The sequence below is a fragment of the Hyperolius riggenbachi genome, chromosome 8 (genome assembly GCF_040937935.1).
Source record: "Hyperolius riggenbachi isolate aHypRig1 chromosome 8, aHypRig1.pri, whole genome shotgun sequence".
In the NCBI taxonomy this organism is placed as follows: Eukaryota; Metazoa; Chordata; class Amphibia; order Anura; family Hyperoliidae; genus Hyperolius; species Hyperolius riggenbachi.
Genome location: NC_090653.1, coordinates 282,920,012 through 282,934,799, shown reverse-complemented (window position 1 = coordinate 282,934,799; position 14,788 = coordinate 282,920,012). Strand labels below are relative to the sequence as shown.

Below are 14,788 nucleotides of genomic sequence, written 5' to 3'. Positions count from 1 at the left end.
GGTGGGAGAGGCTGACCGCTGGTCCTCCCGGCTGAGTGGTGGGAGAGGCTGACCGCTGGTCCTTCCGGCTGAGTGGTGGGAGAGGCTGACCGCTGGTCCTCCCGGCTGAGTGGTGGGAGAGGCTGACCGCTGGTACTCCCGGCTGAGTGGTGGACGACACGAGCCTCGGCAGTGGCAGATGGCCCTGGTAAGGCTGGGGGCCGCGGCTGGTAAAGACCCACTACCACGTGGGAGGCCCGGCAGGAAGCGGCGGTGGTCAGGCCTCCTGCCCGCATGGAGTGGCGGTGGCTGAGTGGCTGGCTCGGGGCAGCAGCCGGGCAGCACCGAAAGTACCAGTGCCCGAGAAAAGAAAAAGCCCGATCAGCTGTCAGCCCGCAGGCGGTTTGTGCAGCCGGGCGCACCGACCGGCTGGAGGCCTGCATGGCATCGTCCTCCGTGGCTGGAGTGTGCGGAGGATGGTGGCCTCTCCCCTAGGAGCCTTCATGGTCATCGGGCCTTCAATTCCTGCGTGGGGTCGGCGCGGAAGGTGTCCCTGTTGGTCCGGGGGCAGCAGCGGCAGATCAGTGGAGCTCCGTGCTTGCTAGACTCCATGCTGCACGTGAGCTCCCGAACAGCTAATCCTCTCACCTGCCTTCCCACCCGCGGTCCGTGGCTGTTGCAGGGCCAGACTGACTCCGCCGATGTCCTCCGCCTCTTACCCCAGCACGAGATATGAAGCCAGAGGTGAGTGGAGGGAGAGAGCTCCTCAAAAAAGTGTAAAAGGCCGGAGTCCTGTGGCCGTGGCGTCCGAGTCCGGCGCCATCTTTGATGAATGTTTGCAGAGTTTACAGTCAAAAATTCATAGCTGGCTGCCTATGGGAATGCAATGACCATTTTTACAAATGGAAGCTGGCCCCACGCTATGCTGGACTGATAACGTCTACGGTCACTGCAGGTCGCATGTACAATGCGTCACGCCCGGCCATGTGATTGTGGTGTCCGTTGTAGCGTCATTCTTTTCTATGTGGTGTCCGGAAAAGTCGTTCAAGGTGGGAATCTACATTCTATGCAGTACACAAAAGATGCTAGTTGCCCGGCACTCAGTGGTGGGGGGATATTAGAGGGTCTGCTGCACCATATATTTTAATATAACTCCGTCCTGTTCCTTTCCACAACTTGGTTCTTGGTGTATGGGAGCGTGCAAACAGACTTGTTCAATCAACAGGTCATTCACAGTACACAAAAGGCAGTCCGTGCACCGCTTCCTTCACTTTAATTTCCCCAATGATTGTCATCAGCAGATGGATAGGCACATGTACAGTATACAGGTTATGTTCATATGTATAATGAAGCGTTTCTGACCTGTGCCATGGACGGGTGCGGGAGTGTGACCAGGGGGTGAGAGGACGGCGCAACAGCCGTTTCACGCCGGTGTGGCGCTTGTTCACGTGCGGATGTCCTAGGGCAAATGGCGGCGTGTACGGGCTTCCGTGATGTTGCTCGCAAGCCCCGCCCACCACGCTCGCCATTGGCCTTGCAGTGCTGGGTAGTGACTGTGAGGTAAGCTAAGGGGGAGGAGACTGGCCTCTGACGTTTCATTGGTGACAGTGGTTGCTAGGCCTGTAAAACACTTGTGTACATAGTGACAGATCGCCGTAACGCGGCGAATTCGGACTTGGTGCATGCTGAAACACGCGCTTTACGGCTCTTTACGACGGGGAATGCGGAAGAAGATGAGGCTTTGCCCGAGGACGACTGGCAGTCGTCCGAAAACGAAACTTAGCGGCGGAGGGAGACCGGAGGGCACCGTAGGACCGGCGCGGGCACAGGACGGCTGCAGGAGGCTTGGGAAAGCCCCCAGGTAAGTGAATTTTTTTTCCCCCGCCGGTTAAGGTTCCCTTTAATGATCACTACTATTCAAATCATCTATAGAAGTGATTATTAGCAGCACAGGACCAATAAAAAGCTAATACTGTGCTTGATGGTGGGCCCCTATAGCCCAAGGGCCCCGATGCGGTCGCTACCTCTCCACCCCCTATTGCTACGCCACTGTTTAGTGACATTGGGCTCTATTCTCAAAAGCATGTGCGGTATTTTTTATTTGTGCGGAAATTAAGCGCATGCGGAAAACGCCGCAAAATTTCCAGATTCACTAATATTTTCCGCATGTTTTCCGCATGCGTGAAAAAAGATGCGGAAACAGGCATTATTCATGCGGGAATCATGCGGTAAAAAGGTCGCATGAAAAAGTGTTTAAAAAAAAAAAGTTAAAGTCCACCAAGCACAGCCCTTAAGCCTCCACACTTCATTACAGTCAATGGGCTCTATTCTCAAAGAGCCAAAAGTACCGCAAAATTTTACCGGTAAATTCCCGCCAGCGGTAAACTCCGCATTTTTTTAGCATTCACTAACATTTTCCGCATGTTTGCCGCATGCGGGAAAAAAGATGCGGAAACAGGCATTATTCATGCGGGAATCATGCGGTAAAAAGGTCGCATGAAAAAGTGTTTAAAAAAAAAAAGTTAAAGTCCACCAAGCACAGCCCTTAAGCCTCCACACTTCATTAAAGTCAATGGGATGCGGAATATATCACCTACTTCTTGTAGGTGATAAAAATTCGGTAATTAACGAAGAAAAGATGCGCCTGAACATCTTTGAGAATTGATCTTTTATTGCGGAAAATACCGACTTTTGCGGAAATTTTACCGCATGAATCCCGCACTTTTATCACACTTTTTCCGCATGCGGAAAAAACATGCGGAACATTTTGAGAATCCCAACTTGCCGGTATTTTGGGTGCAAACTTCCCGCATGTACTTTACCGCATGCGGAAACTCATTGAGAATAGAGCCCAATGGGATGCGGAATATATCACCTACTTCTTGTAGGTGATAAAAATTCGGTAATTAACGAAGAAATGATGCGCCTGAACATCTTTGAGAATTGATCTTTTATTGCGGAAAATACCGACTTTTGCGGAAATTTTACCGCATGAATCCCGCACTTTTATCACACTTTTTCCGCATGCGGAAAAAACATGCGGAACATTTTGAGAATCCCAACTTGCCGGTATTTTGGGTGCAAACTTCCCGCATGTACTTTACCGCATGCGGAAACTCATTGAGAATAGAGCCCATTCAGGCTCTTGTAGTACCTTTGTCAGCACAGCCCCCTGTGGTGCCCCTCCCGCCCCCCTCTGGCATCCTCTGGGCACATCCTCCGCCCCGCAGTACCGCAGGCGGCCGCTAGAGGGAGTGGCAGGGGATAAATTGCTGGGGTGGAGGCTCTGCGGGGCTCTTGCCTTCCTGTGTGCAGCGTAGATCGGGAGCCTCTGCCGGGTGTGTGCACAGATCGCCCATCAGGTAGGTCTCCCCCCCCTCCCCTCTGCACCCACTCACTCCTGCAGCCTGTAGGTAGCGGTGCACAGGGGCCCCATCCTCCTCTTCGCCGGGTGCCCCGCCCTCCCAGCACACATCGCACGATCTGATCTCTCTATGCCTATAGATCTATATGTATGTATGCAGCATCCTCTGTGCTGGAGGAGGGAGAGGGACCTAGAGCAGCATGACAACCCCCCCCCCCCCCCCCCCCCCCCGCCGCCTCCTTCCTCTCGCAGCTCCGGATGTGATTGTTTTGCTTATTTGCAAATATCGAACTTTCTTCTCGCTACTTCGTAACAACTTTCTCTGCTCCATATATGGGCATGGCTGCTGCTGCATTGTGACGTCATTGCGATAAGCTCGGCTCTTATGGGGTAATTACCAGCTGGGGGGGTAAGATTAGATTTATCTGGGGTGGGGACCACCAAGTGATTGGAACTTAAACAGGGTGTGTGTCTGTGCTGCAGAACCTCTTCCTGTCTGTGGAGTGGAGGAATGATTGACAGGGGGGGGAGCTGATGTCAGACTGGCAGGTTATATTGGGGGGGGGGGGGGTGCCTGAATGGCTGGTGCTGCATCTGCTGCAGAACCTCTTTCCCCTGATATGTTGTAGGTACAGGGTGGACTAGTTACCACTCTGTGCTTGCCCTGTGATTGTGTTTGTATTGTGATTTGGTGACAATCTCATGATTGGGCTTTGCTGATTGCTGGTGATCAGCCAAATGCAGTAGTGTGAATTAGCCCTGTGTGTTTGGGGGGACTAGTCATATTTTTCTAGGTGTTAGTGTATTGCTCCCCCAGTAATATAGCTGCTATGGAACCTCTTTCCCTAGGTGTGATGTCTGAGTGAGGGATGGTTCACCCCTACAAGAGCTTTTCTAAGTGCTTTGTGACTTTAAAAGCTCTTGCTAATGTTGTTCCATGTATGTTCTTGATGGAGTGATGTGATTTTGTAAATATCCCCCATAGCATTGCATTATCAAGAGCTTTTCAAATCCCTAGTGCTTAAAAATCTCTTGTAGTGTGAATCAGGCCTGACAGCTGGCTGTGTGGCTGCTGCACCACCTCTTGTCTCTGCAGGCAATTTCTACACGTTCCCTTTCTGACAGCCACATGGATGGTCAATGGGATGCATATAAACCTGAGTTGATGCTGAATTATGCTAATTTTCTATGCTGTTTGAAATTAGATGGATTGTATGCAATCAAGGGGATTGGATTGGTTTGTTCAAGCTGCACAAACTTCCTGCTTTTTCTATAACTTTGCATAATATCAGAATTCATTTAAAAATTTACTCTCTATTCTGCACTTGCCTATCTCATGTCTAATCAGGGCTGGTTGTAGACTTTTTGCTGCCTGAGGCAAACTTGAGGATGCTGCATTTGCTGCCTACCTGTTCCATTTGCAGCCATCCCTGCATCCATGTCTGGCCCTCGGGCAGCAGCTCCCTTAGGCCGCAGCCTACATGACCATTGGAGAAATCTGGCCCTCCTAGCATCTTAATTTTGTAAACACATTCAGAGGAGATGAACACTACCAGAGGTATAGCTAGGGGTGCCATCCTGTTCTATCCAGGAATTGGGGGTCAGTGTAATGCTGCTCTGAGTGTTCTCACATGGAGCGATAAGCTTTCTTTCCGAGTGCAGACGCAGGTCCTGCACCATTTCCTGAGCGTTTGCACTTCAATGCAATGTATAGGGAAATCGCACAAAGCGCTTGAAAAAGTGATTTGGTAAGAGTTTTAAAAAAAAAAAAAAAAAAATTGTAATTCAGTTCCAGGTCAAAAAAATTAATTTACACTTCAAATTAACTAATTTACACTTTACACTTCAAATGAGTTGTAATTGTCGCAGCTGAGCGGTGGTATGCGGTGGGGTTAATGACCCATAATGCCGCTAACCGCCCTGCGTTTCAAAGGGCTTGCAAGCATCCTATTAGCCGCGTTGCAAGCCTCGCTATGGCGCACTTCCTCCAAGCCAGTGATTCTGTCTCAACTAGGATGGGACAGGGGGACAGATCATCACTTCACCCGGAAGGACAGGTGGTCAAAATGCCATGAAAAGGCGGAGTAGTCGCTCCCCCCCCCCCCCCCTGCGTACATTTGAAATTGGCGCCGGTAGACTTGGGCGCAGGATACAGCCGGTATATAGCTGATCCTGCTTCTGCACAAGTCCGGGCCGATTTAATTACTATTCCCCCTCCAGGCCGACATGGATAGTAGGGGAATGAAATAATTCAGCTTCCAGCGATTGCTGGAGGCCGAATTATTATGTTTTTAAGCAACTTCGGCTCTGTCTTCTGACGGAGCCGACGTTACTCACTGAGCACTTCAATAGGAATGATTCCTATTGAAGTCTATGGACTGCTCGGCCCCCCCCCCCCTCCCGCGTTGATGCTTAGTGTATCGCTCTTGAAAGGTGCGTACACATGCACTACCAAATGCAACGACTGCACGTACACACACGCATACTGTCGGCTGAAGACAGCCCAGCTGGAGGGTCCGGTGGACCAGTCGTTGCATTTGGTAGTGCGTGTGTAAGCACCTTTCACCTTCGACCACATCTTTTAATTTAATAAACATACTTTTCCAGGCTTGTCTGAGCTGTTTCTGTCTCCTCCTCCACCCCCCCCCCCCCCCTCATCATGGTCTCCCTCCTCTGCTGTTACCTCAAAAAAAGCCAATTCTATCTATCCAGACAGCAAAGTTTGGAGTCTTGCCTCCCTTCCAGCTATCTGATATCAATGCCTTAGCAACTATTGTGCCGATTGGTTTTATCACTCATCTCATTAGAAACGTGTTCACTTCCTGATTGTCGTCGGGAAGTAAAAAAGAAAATTGCCAAACAAAAGCGCTTAGAAAAGCACTAAAATTGCTCTAAAAGCACCTACAAAAGCGATCAGCGCTTGCAATTTTATATGAACAAGGCCTTAGCCAGCACAGGATATGGGTGATGAGGTTTGTGAGCCAATTACAGTAGCAGATGTTAAGTACTTCTAATAGGGGGTTGGTTTTGATCCTAGCCAGAGTGGGCTTTGCGCTGTTGTGTTCCTGTGACTGCAGTTACGCCTTATGCTGTGTCTTGTAGCTGAGAAATCCTATGTCTGATGATCTGTAGACTCTACATAAGGGAAAGCCAGAAGGGAGTTCTTTTGGGTGAGGTACTTGAGCCTTCTGCCCCCTGCCAGGACCCCCACATCCAATAGGTTCAAGGCTTGTCCCTGGAACAGGAAGCACTTCTGCAATATTTTCTGCAGCTATTTGGCTGTGCCCTGGAACTAGCCTTTCCTAAACAGTCTTGTTCTGGTAACCAGGTAAGCTCCCAGCATGACAGCTTCTCACTGCTGATTCATAAAAGTTACAAAACGGCCCAGAATGGAAGGATCCCCCCTGCTGAATGGCCCAGGACCAAATCCCACATTCCCCTCCTCTCCAAAATTCAGACCAGAGGCTCCTAAATTCCTATTTTTACAACTCCCAAAAAGAGAAGCTGAGATTCTTGTGGTTTTGAGAAGTGATTCATCCCAGCGGCTGCAGAGACTGGGAATGAGCGATGGGCTGCCCAGACACGCTGCAGCTATAATCATTATCTGCAAGGAGGGGGGGGGGGGGTCCCTGACAGCCAGATGGGAGAAGATGGATATTTGGGGAGAACAGCTGGAGGGAGGAGGGGTAACTGGAGGTGCGGGGAGAACAGCTGGAAGAAAGTTGGGCAATACACTGGGATGATGTACAGTAGGAGTTGTGGGGGTTGTCAGGAGAGAGTTCAGGGATACAGAGGGAGACACATCTGGAAGAGATGATTGGAGAGACTGGGGGGATATAAATAGGACAGGGTTGTTATGTAATAGGGCCCTAGGCAAGTTAGTAGATTTGGGGTCCTCATGGTAAGCTGACATGGAGAGAGCTCAGAGAAGGTGGCAGGGAGGGTCCCTTGACATCTGCTAGTCCCCAGGAACCTGCCTAGTTTGCCTGGTTTATTCTGCTTTGGTGAGGACTGGAAGAGATAGTCACAGAAGCTGAGCATATACCAGTCCCTGCAGAGAGAATATAAACGTTCAAGAAGCAAATCCTGGGTGTCTACAGACTGAGTGCTCACATCCTGGGAGACACAGACAGACTTACAAACCCAGGGAGGATAGACTGTGCTAACACTGTGGCCAGAGGACCCTTCTAGGATTATGCCCACTTCCTGCTGCACTGCTCCAAATATACTGCAACTTTTACTTTCCTGGGCCTTTGTTTTTTTTTTTTTTTTTTTTTTTTTTGTCTGCTGTTATGCTGGATACACGTGGTGTGTTCCCGCACTCGATGCGCTGCTCGATTCCCGTTGACTCGCTTATTTCCCACATGTCCGATTCGCGTTTCAATGAATCGTTAGGTCGATTTGGCATACTTTACATGTGAATCGACCTAACAATCATCGAAATCGCTCGGAAATCGAGCTGCCGGCAATTGATCGGTGCATCGAGTGCAGGAACGCACCCTGTAACCAGCATAAGGTGGGAGGAGCCTGCTGTGCCCACCAAGGTGGTCAGGCCATACTAGTCATGCTGATAGAACAGTGAGTTGTAACTTGTTCTTAACCACCTTCGCAGTATGCCCAACACTGTCGGGCATACCGCTCTGTGGCCCCAGGAGTCCCCTTAATGAAATGTGGCAAACTAATGTAAATCCTCTAGCTAGCAAGTCTCTGGCACTCTTGGATCCCCCGCTATCCCCACCGTTTATCCGTTGCCCCCCCTGGATCAAGCGATCGCGCAGACTCCCTCACCATAGAGACCGGAGCTGTACCGGATCGGGTTTGCGCATGACGTCATCTGCGATCCTCCCCATAGTGAAGACCGGAGCTGTCCGGGGAGGCTGCGCTGATCGTTGTATCCAGGCTGGGTAACGTATAAGTGGGGGGGATCGGGGGTTGCCGAACACTTGTACTAGCTAGCCTAGTGCTAGCTAGAGGGTTTATAGCCATTTGCCACATTTTATTTTAAAATCGGGCAAAAAGTGACAAAACTTCCTGAGTGGTGTAACGCTCAGGTTAAAGGACAACTGTAACAAGGGGGTTATGGAGGCTGCCATATTTATTTCCTTTTACGCAATACCAATTGCCTGGCAGTCCTGCTGATCCTCTGCCTCTAATCCTCTCAGCCATAGACCCTCAACAAGCATGCAGCAAATCAGGTGTTAGACATTGTCAGATATGACCAAATTGGCTTGTTCCTGGTGTTACTCAGACACTACTGCAGCCAAATAGATCAGCAGTGCTGCCAGGCAACTGGTATTGTTTAAAAGGAAATATGGCTGCCTCCATATACCTCTCACTACAGTTGTCCTTTACATACATCCAGGCAAGGTTTTCGCACTATGTTAAACATTTGGTCCTCTGTGTTGATGTAAATCCACCCATCAGGTCTTGTCCTGAGTTTCCAATGGATTTTCCAGGAGAGAGTTAGGGATCAGGGGGTGTAACAATAGACCCCGGGGGGAGGGGGGCAGATGCCGCAGGGGGCCCTGTCATGAGAGATTGACAGTTAAGGGCAAGGACAGAAAAATAAACTTTCTGCTCTCTGCACAATTGTTCTAATGACTGCATCTGCTCAGCCACTGATAGGAAATCATACAAAGTGTTCAGCAGGGTCTTGTGTACAGCGCCGTTCTTTTGGTGGGAGGGTGCCCCAACCAAAGTTTTTTTTTTTTTTTTTTTTTTTGCAGGGGGACCCAGTGATTTCTAGTTACGCCCATGGTGGGGACTGGCAGTTCCTGCCACAGGCAGCCTGCAGAAAAATGCTGTACACTCACAAATGGTTTCCCCCCAGGAAACAGAATCTCACACCACGGTTCCGGTCCTCTGTAGGTCGGAGTAGTTGGATTAGGAGCCGTAGATGCCTTGCAGGATTGGGATTTGTCGGATGTTGAAAGGATCTGAGTTGGGGATTTGTAGGGGCCGGACTCTCCAGCAGATGGGCTTTTCAGCTGTTGGATCAGTGACTCTGTGCTGCACTGGGGTCCTGGTCTCTCTTCCAGGCTGAGTAGAGGCAGCTGGCGGTGTCGGACTTGCAGACAGCTGCCTGTGTAAGCGCTGGGGAGATAGTGTGTCAGTTATCGGCACATGAAGTGGTCACGCGGCTCTAAGAGGCTCCATAGCCAGTACCCCCCCCCCCCCCCCTCCCTCATACTGGACCACGTCCGGGAACCAGGCTTGCTGTAACAAGATCCTCATTACAGCCTCATAGTCCAGACTGACTGATTTATTAGGAAGACTGTGAGCTGGAGAGATAGAATAACCAGGGAAGTTGGGAAATACAAAAAATGGTCTCCACTTGTTTCACGGAATAGTGATAAGCTGAGCCACACCTTACAGATCAATGACGCCTATACCGAGGGTGTGTCATGGCTGCTCGCTCCTTCAGCCGGACATGTGCCATGGGTGTAACGATAGCCTCGCAATTGCAGGGGGGGCCCAGGCAGGGCCGGTCCTGGACTTTCTGCTGCCTGAGGCAAAGATCGTAAAGGCGCCCCCCCCCAATATTTCTACATAACATGAGCGGCGGCCGGCAGCAGCCAGCCAGCCTTATCATCATCGTCACGTCGGCGGCGCTCGCTGCTCAGTGACTGACCGTGACAATCAGCCGCAGCCAGGGCAGCAGAGCGGGCGGCAGCCGCCGCCATCAAATCAGCAGGCTTAGGCACTAGGCAGCGTCACCAGCATGCAGCCTTGGAGGAGACAGGAGAGGCCGCAGAGCTCAGAGTCATCGGACTCGGAGGCCGGCGGCAACAGTGCAGTTTCTAGGCTAAAATGCACCCAGGGCGAGGGTGTAAAAATTGCGCCCCCCCCCCCGGTATAGGTGACCCAACTATAGGTCCCCCCCCCCCCCCGAGTATAGGTGGCCAGGCATGGGTGAGCCAGTAAAGTTGCCCCCAGTATAGGTTAGCCAGGTAGTTGCCTCCAGTATAGGTAGCCAGTATAGTTGCCCCCAGTATGTTAGATAGGCAGGCACCCCCCCCCCCCCGGTATAAGTTAGATAAGTAGGTGCGCCCAGTACAGGTTAGCTAGGTAGGTGCCTCCAATACAGGTAGCCAGTATAGTTGCCCCCAGCATAGGTTAGTTAGGTAGGTACCCCCAGTATAGGTTAGTTAGGTAGGTGCCCCCAGTATAGGTAGCCAGTATAGTTGCCACCTGTATAGGCTAGCTAGGTAGGTAGGTGCCCCCAATACAGGTTAGATAAGTGCCCCCAGTATAGGTTAGATAGGTAGCTTCCCCCCAGTATAGGTTAGATTAGGTCGCTGCCCTTCAGTATAGGTTAGATTAGGTAGGTGCCCCCAGTACAGGTTAGATTAGGTAGCTGCCCCCAGCATAGGTTAGACAGGTAGCTGCCCCCCAGCATAGGTTAGACAGGTAGCTGCCCCCCAGCATAGGTTAGATTAGGTAGGTACCCCCAGTATAGGATAGATAGGTAGGTGCCCCCCAGTACAGGTTAGATTAGGTAGGTGCCCCCCAGTATAGGATAGATAGGTAGCTGCCCCCAGTACAGGTTAGATTAGGTAGGTGCCCCCCAGTATAGGATAGACAGGTAGCTGCCCCCAGTATAGGTTAGACAGGTAGCTGCCCCCAGTATAGGTTAGACAGGTAGCTGCCCCCAGTATAGGTTAGACAGGTAGCTGCCCCCAGTATAGGTTAGACAGGTAGCTGCCCCCAGTATAGGTTAGACAGGTAGCTGCCCCCAGTATAGGTTAGACAGGTAGCTGCCCCCAGTATAGGTTAGACAGGTAGCTGCCCCCAGTATAGGTTAGACAGGTAGCTGCCCCCAGTATAGGTTAGACAGGTAGCTGCCCCCAGTATAGGTTAGACAGGTAGCTGCCCCAGTATAGGTTAGACAGGTAGCTGCCCCCCAGTATAGGTTAGACAGGTAGCTGCCCCCCAGTATAGGTTAGACAGGTAGCTGCCCCCCAGTATAGGTTAGACAGGTAGCTGCCCCCCAGTATAGGTTAGACAGGTAGCTGCCCCCCAGTATAGGTTAGACAGGTAGCTGCCCCCCAGTATAGGTTAGACAGGTAGCTGCCCCCCAGTATAGGTTAGACAGGTAGCTGCCCCCCAGTATAGGTTAGACAGGTAGCTGCCCCCCAGTATAGGTTAGACAGGTAGCTGCCCCCCAGTATAGGTTAGACAGGTAGCTGCCCCCCAGTATAGGTTAGACAGGTAGCTGCCCCCCAGTATAGGTTAGACAGGTAGCTGCCCCCCAGTATAGGTTAGACAGGTAGCTGCCCCCCAGTATAGGTTAGACAGGTAGCTGCCCCCCAGTATAGGTTAGACAGGTAGCTGCCCCCCAGTATAGGTTAGACAGGTAGCTGCCCCCCAGTATAGGTTAGACAGGTAGCTGCCCCCCAGTATAGGTTAGACAGGTAGCTGCCCCCCAGTATAGGTTAGACAGGTAGCTGCCCCCCAGTATAGGTTAGACAGGTAGCTGCCCCCCAGTATAGGTTAGACAGGTAGCTGCCCCCCAGTATAGGTTAGACAGGTAGCTGCCCCCCAGTGTAGGTTAGATAGGTAGCTGGCCCCAGTATAGGATAGATAGGTAGCTGCCCCCCAGTATAGTTTAGATAGGTAGCTGCCCCCCAGTATAGTTTAGATTAGGTAGCTGCCCCCCAGTACAGGTTAGATTAGGTAGGTGCCCCTCAGTATAGGATAGATAGGTAGCTGCCCCCAAAACAGGTTAGATTAGGTAGGTGCCCCCCAGTATAGGATAGATAGGTAGCTGCCCCCAAAACAGGTTAGATTAGGTAGGTGCCCCCCAGTATAGGATAGAAAGGTAGCTTGCCCAGGTAGGTGCCCCCTCATAATGGAGGGGGGAGCCGGAGCCGCGGGGAGGGCAGCCCTCCCTCTCCCTCCCTCTCCCTCCCTCTCCCCGGGCCGCCCTCCATGCTCCCCCCTCCGACTTTAGGCAGCAGAGTTAGCGCGCAGGGAAGTGCTGCTGTACACAGCCTGTTACTTACCTCCCTGGATCCGATCGCCGCTCCCGCCCTGCTGGTCTCCTCTCTGCCTAGCCGGCTGATACACACGCGGCTGCTTCCTGTGTAAACAGGAAGCAGCGTGTGTAATGTATCAGCGGCTACACTGCAGAGAGGAGACAAGCAGGGCGGGAGCGGCGATCGGATCCAGGGAGGTGAGTAACAGGCTGTGTACAGCAGCGCTTCCCTGCGCGCTAACTCTGCTGCCTAAAGTCCGAGGGGGGAGCATGGAGGGCGGCCCGGGGAGAGGGAGGGAGAGGTCGAGCTGCCCTCACCGCGGCTCTGGCTCCCCCCGCTCAGTCACAGCCACTTCATCTGGTGCCGCCCCTCCACTTCCTGCCGCCTGAGGAACCCGCCTCACCCCGCCTCATGGGCGGGCCGGCCCTGCGCCCAGGAGCTTTAAAGAGAACCTGTAACTAAAAAAAGGTTCACCTGGGGGGTACTCACCTCGGGTGGTGGAAGCCTCCGGATCCGATCGAGGCTTCCCCCGTCCTCCTGTGTCCCACGGCGGTCTCGCTGTGCCCCTCCGAACAGCGGGGATATAAATATTTACCTTCCCGGCTCCGGCGCAGTATCGGCTCTCCGCTCGGAGATAGACGGAAATAACTGATCTGCGTCTCCTGTACCTGCGCAGTAGAGCGGACCCGATGGAGATCGGCTATTTCCGCCTATCTCCGTGCTGAGAGCCGCAACAGCGCCCCCCACTGGAACCAGGGAGGGTAAATATATCAAGCCTTGTCATGCTTGTCGAGCGTGGATTGCGGGACGTTTCGGGGTGCTGGATTGCCTGCAGCTACAGAGGGGCAAGACTCATTGGGACCCTGAAGCTTTTCCCTCCCGAGGAGAGTACCCCCAAAGGAATTTTTTTTCAGTCTCTAGGGGGCTCCCTCCTCCATCTGCATGCAGAGTAGCACAGGGAGTGTTATTTACTTGCTTCCAGCGCTGTGAAGATCTCTGAGCTCCCGATCACATGACTTGCATGAGTCATGTGATGGGGAGTCAGTGAATTGCAGCTGCTGTGATGCAGGGAGGAGACCCGCAGTACTGGAAGCAGGTAATCTTACACTCTTCCTGTTCCAGTGCTGCAGGCCTCCTCCGTGCATCACAGCACACTCTCTGCTGTCATTCACTTGCTCTCCATCACATGACCAATGCCAGTCATGTGGTCAGGTGCTTGGTGAAGGGTAGCAGTGCTGTTGGTGTGATGCACTGGAAGCAGTTAAATATGCCTGGTGGGAGGGGGAGGTGGGTATGTTTACCAGAGTCCTGCCTGGTCCCTTGGGGGGGGGGGGGGAAGCTATGGACCGGGGCCCCCTGCAACTTTTTTTGTACATGGGGGCACCATAAATGGTTACACCCCTGGCAGGTGCCACAGTTTTCTTTAGTCTTTTGGAGTGTTCAGGACTGATGAGTACATGGCGCACCTTATATGGAACTTGACAGCTGGCGACAGGATTGCCGCTGGGAATGAAGGGGAAATTTCCTGGCTCTGATAGACAAATGCCTGACAGGTGTCTAATCCACTTATTCTAGAGATGGGAAACAGAAATTAAAGCAACCCTACACCAAAAAAAAAACCCAGTTGTCAGCAGTCCTTACCAAACCACACTGATGACATTTAGGCAGCTTGGGAATGGTCTGCTGCATCTCACTGGTCCATTTTCAAACTAAATTTGCATAAAACTATCATAGAATTTGCATCAGCCCAGAACTGGCATGTTTTGGACCGTCCCCAGTTGCGGAGTGCAGTGAAGTGTCCCCAGATGTATGCCGTCTTGCAGTCAGTGCATTTTGTCGAATCCTTAAGCGGTGTACAGCATGCGGTAAAGTAGACTGTGAGTCAGGGAATTAAGACACATTATTGACTTTTTTTTTTGTAATTTTTAGTACACAAAAGAAATGGTAAATGAGATGTTTGAGCTGATGCAGGATTATGCAATTCTGCTTTATTATGGACCAGTCCAGTCTTGAGGTTGGAGTGATTGGTTCTTTTTCAAGCTACATCAATCTACGTATGAAATTTGCAGAATACAATCTCATTGACCAACCTAGTTATAAAGCGCCAACCTATTACGCGGTGCTGGACAAGAAATGGATACAGTGGTAAAAGAATGACAGGCGTAACCAGGTTATACAACATAGAACAAAGTTGTATAAGGTACATGATCATGTGATTATGGGCTGGTTAGGTTGGCCCAGTAATAACAAGTACAGATATTCATGGAAAAGGAGCACATGATCATGTAGACTACACTAGGGTAGAGAGGAGAGGCTTACAATCTAAGAGGTGGGGAGGGGGGGGGGTGGAAAAGTTAGGTAGGGGTGTTACTGTGTGTAAAGGGTGGGTAGGCAATTTTTAAAGAGGTGGGTTTTGAGGGCTTGCTTGAATGTTTGAGGGAGCAAGTCTGATGGGTGGTGGAAGGGA

General features: G+C 51.5%; 1 protein-coding gene across 2 annotated transcripts in view; it reads left to right on the top strand.

Annotated features, from left to right (window-relative positions):
- The first annotated feature begins 3,239 nt into the window (after positions 1–3,239).
- Positions 3,240–14,788, top strand: part of GSN (gelsolin) — a 105,144-nt gene continuing 93,595 nt past the window's right edge. The window contains exon 1 of one of the 2 annotated variants that reach the window (XM_068249051.1): positions 3,240–3,341. The gene's annotated coding sequence lies outside the window, so the exon portion shown is untranslated. The remainder of the gene's footprint in view (positions 3,342–14,788) is intronic. The other variant, XM_068249049.1, reaches the window with a different exon arrangement.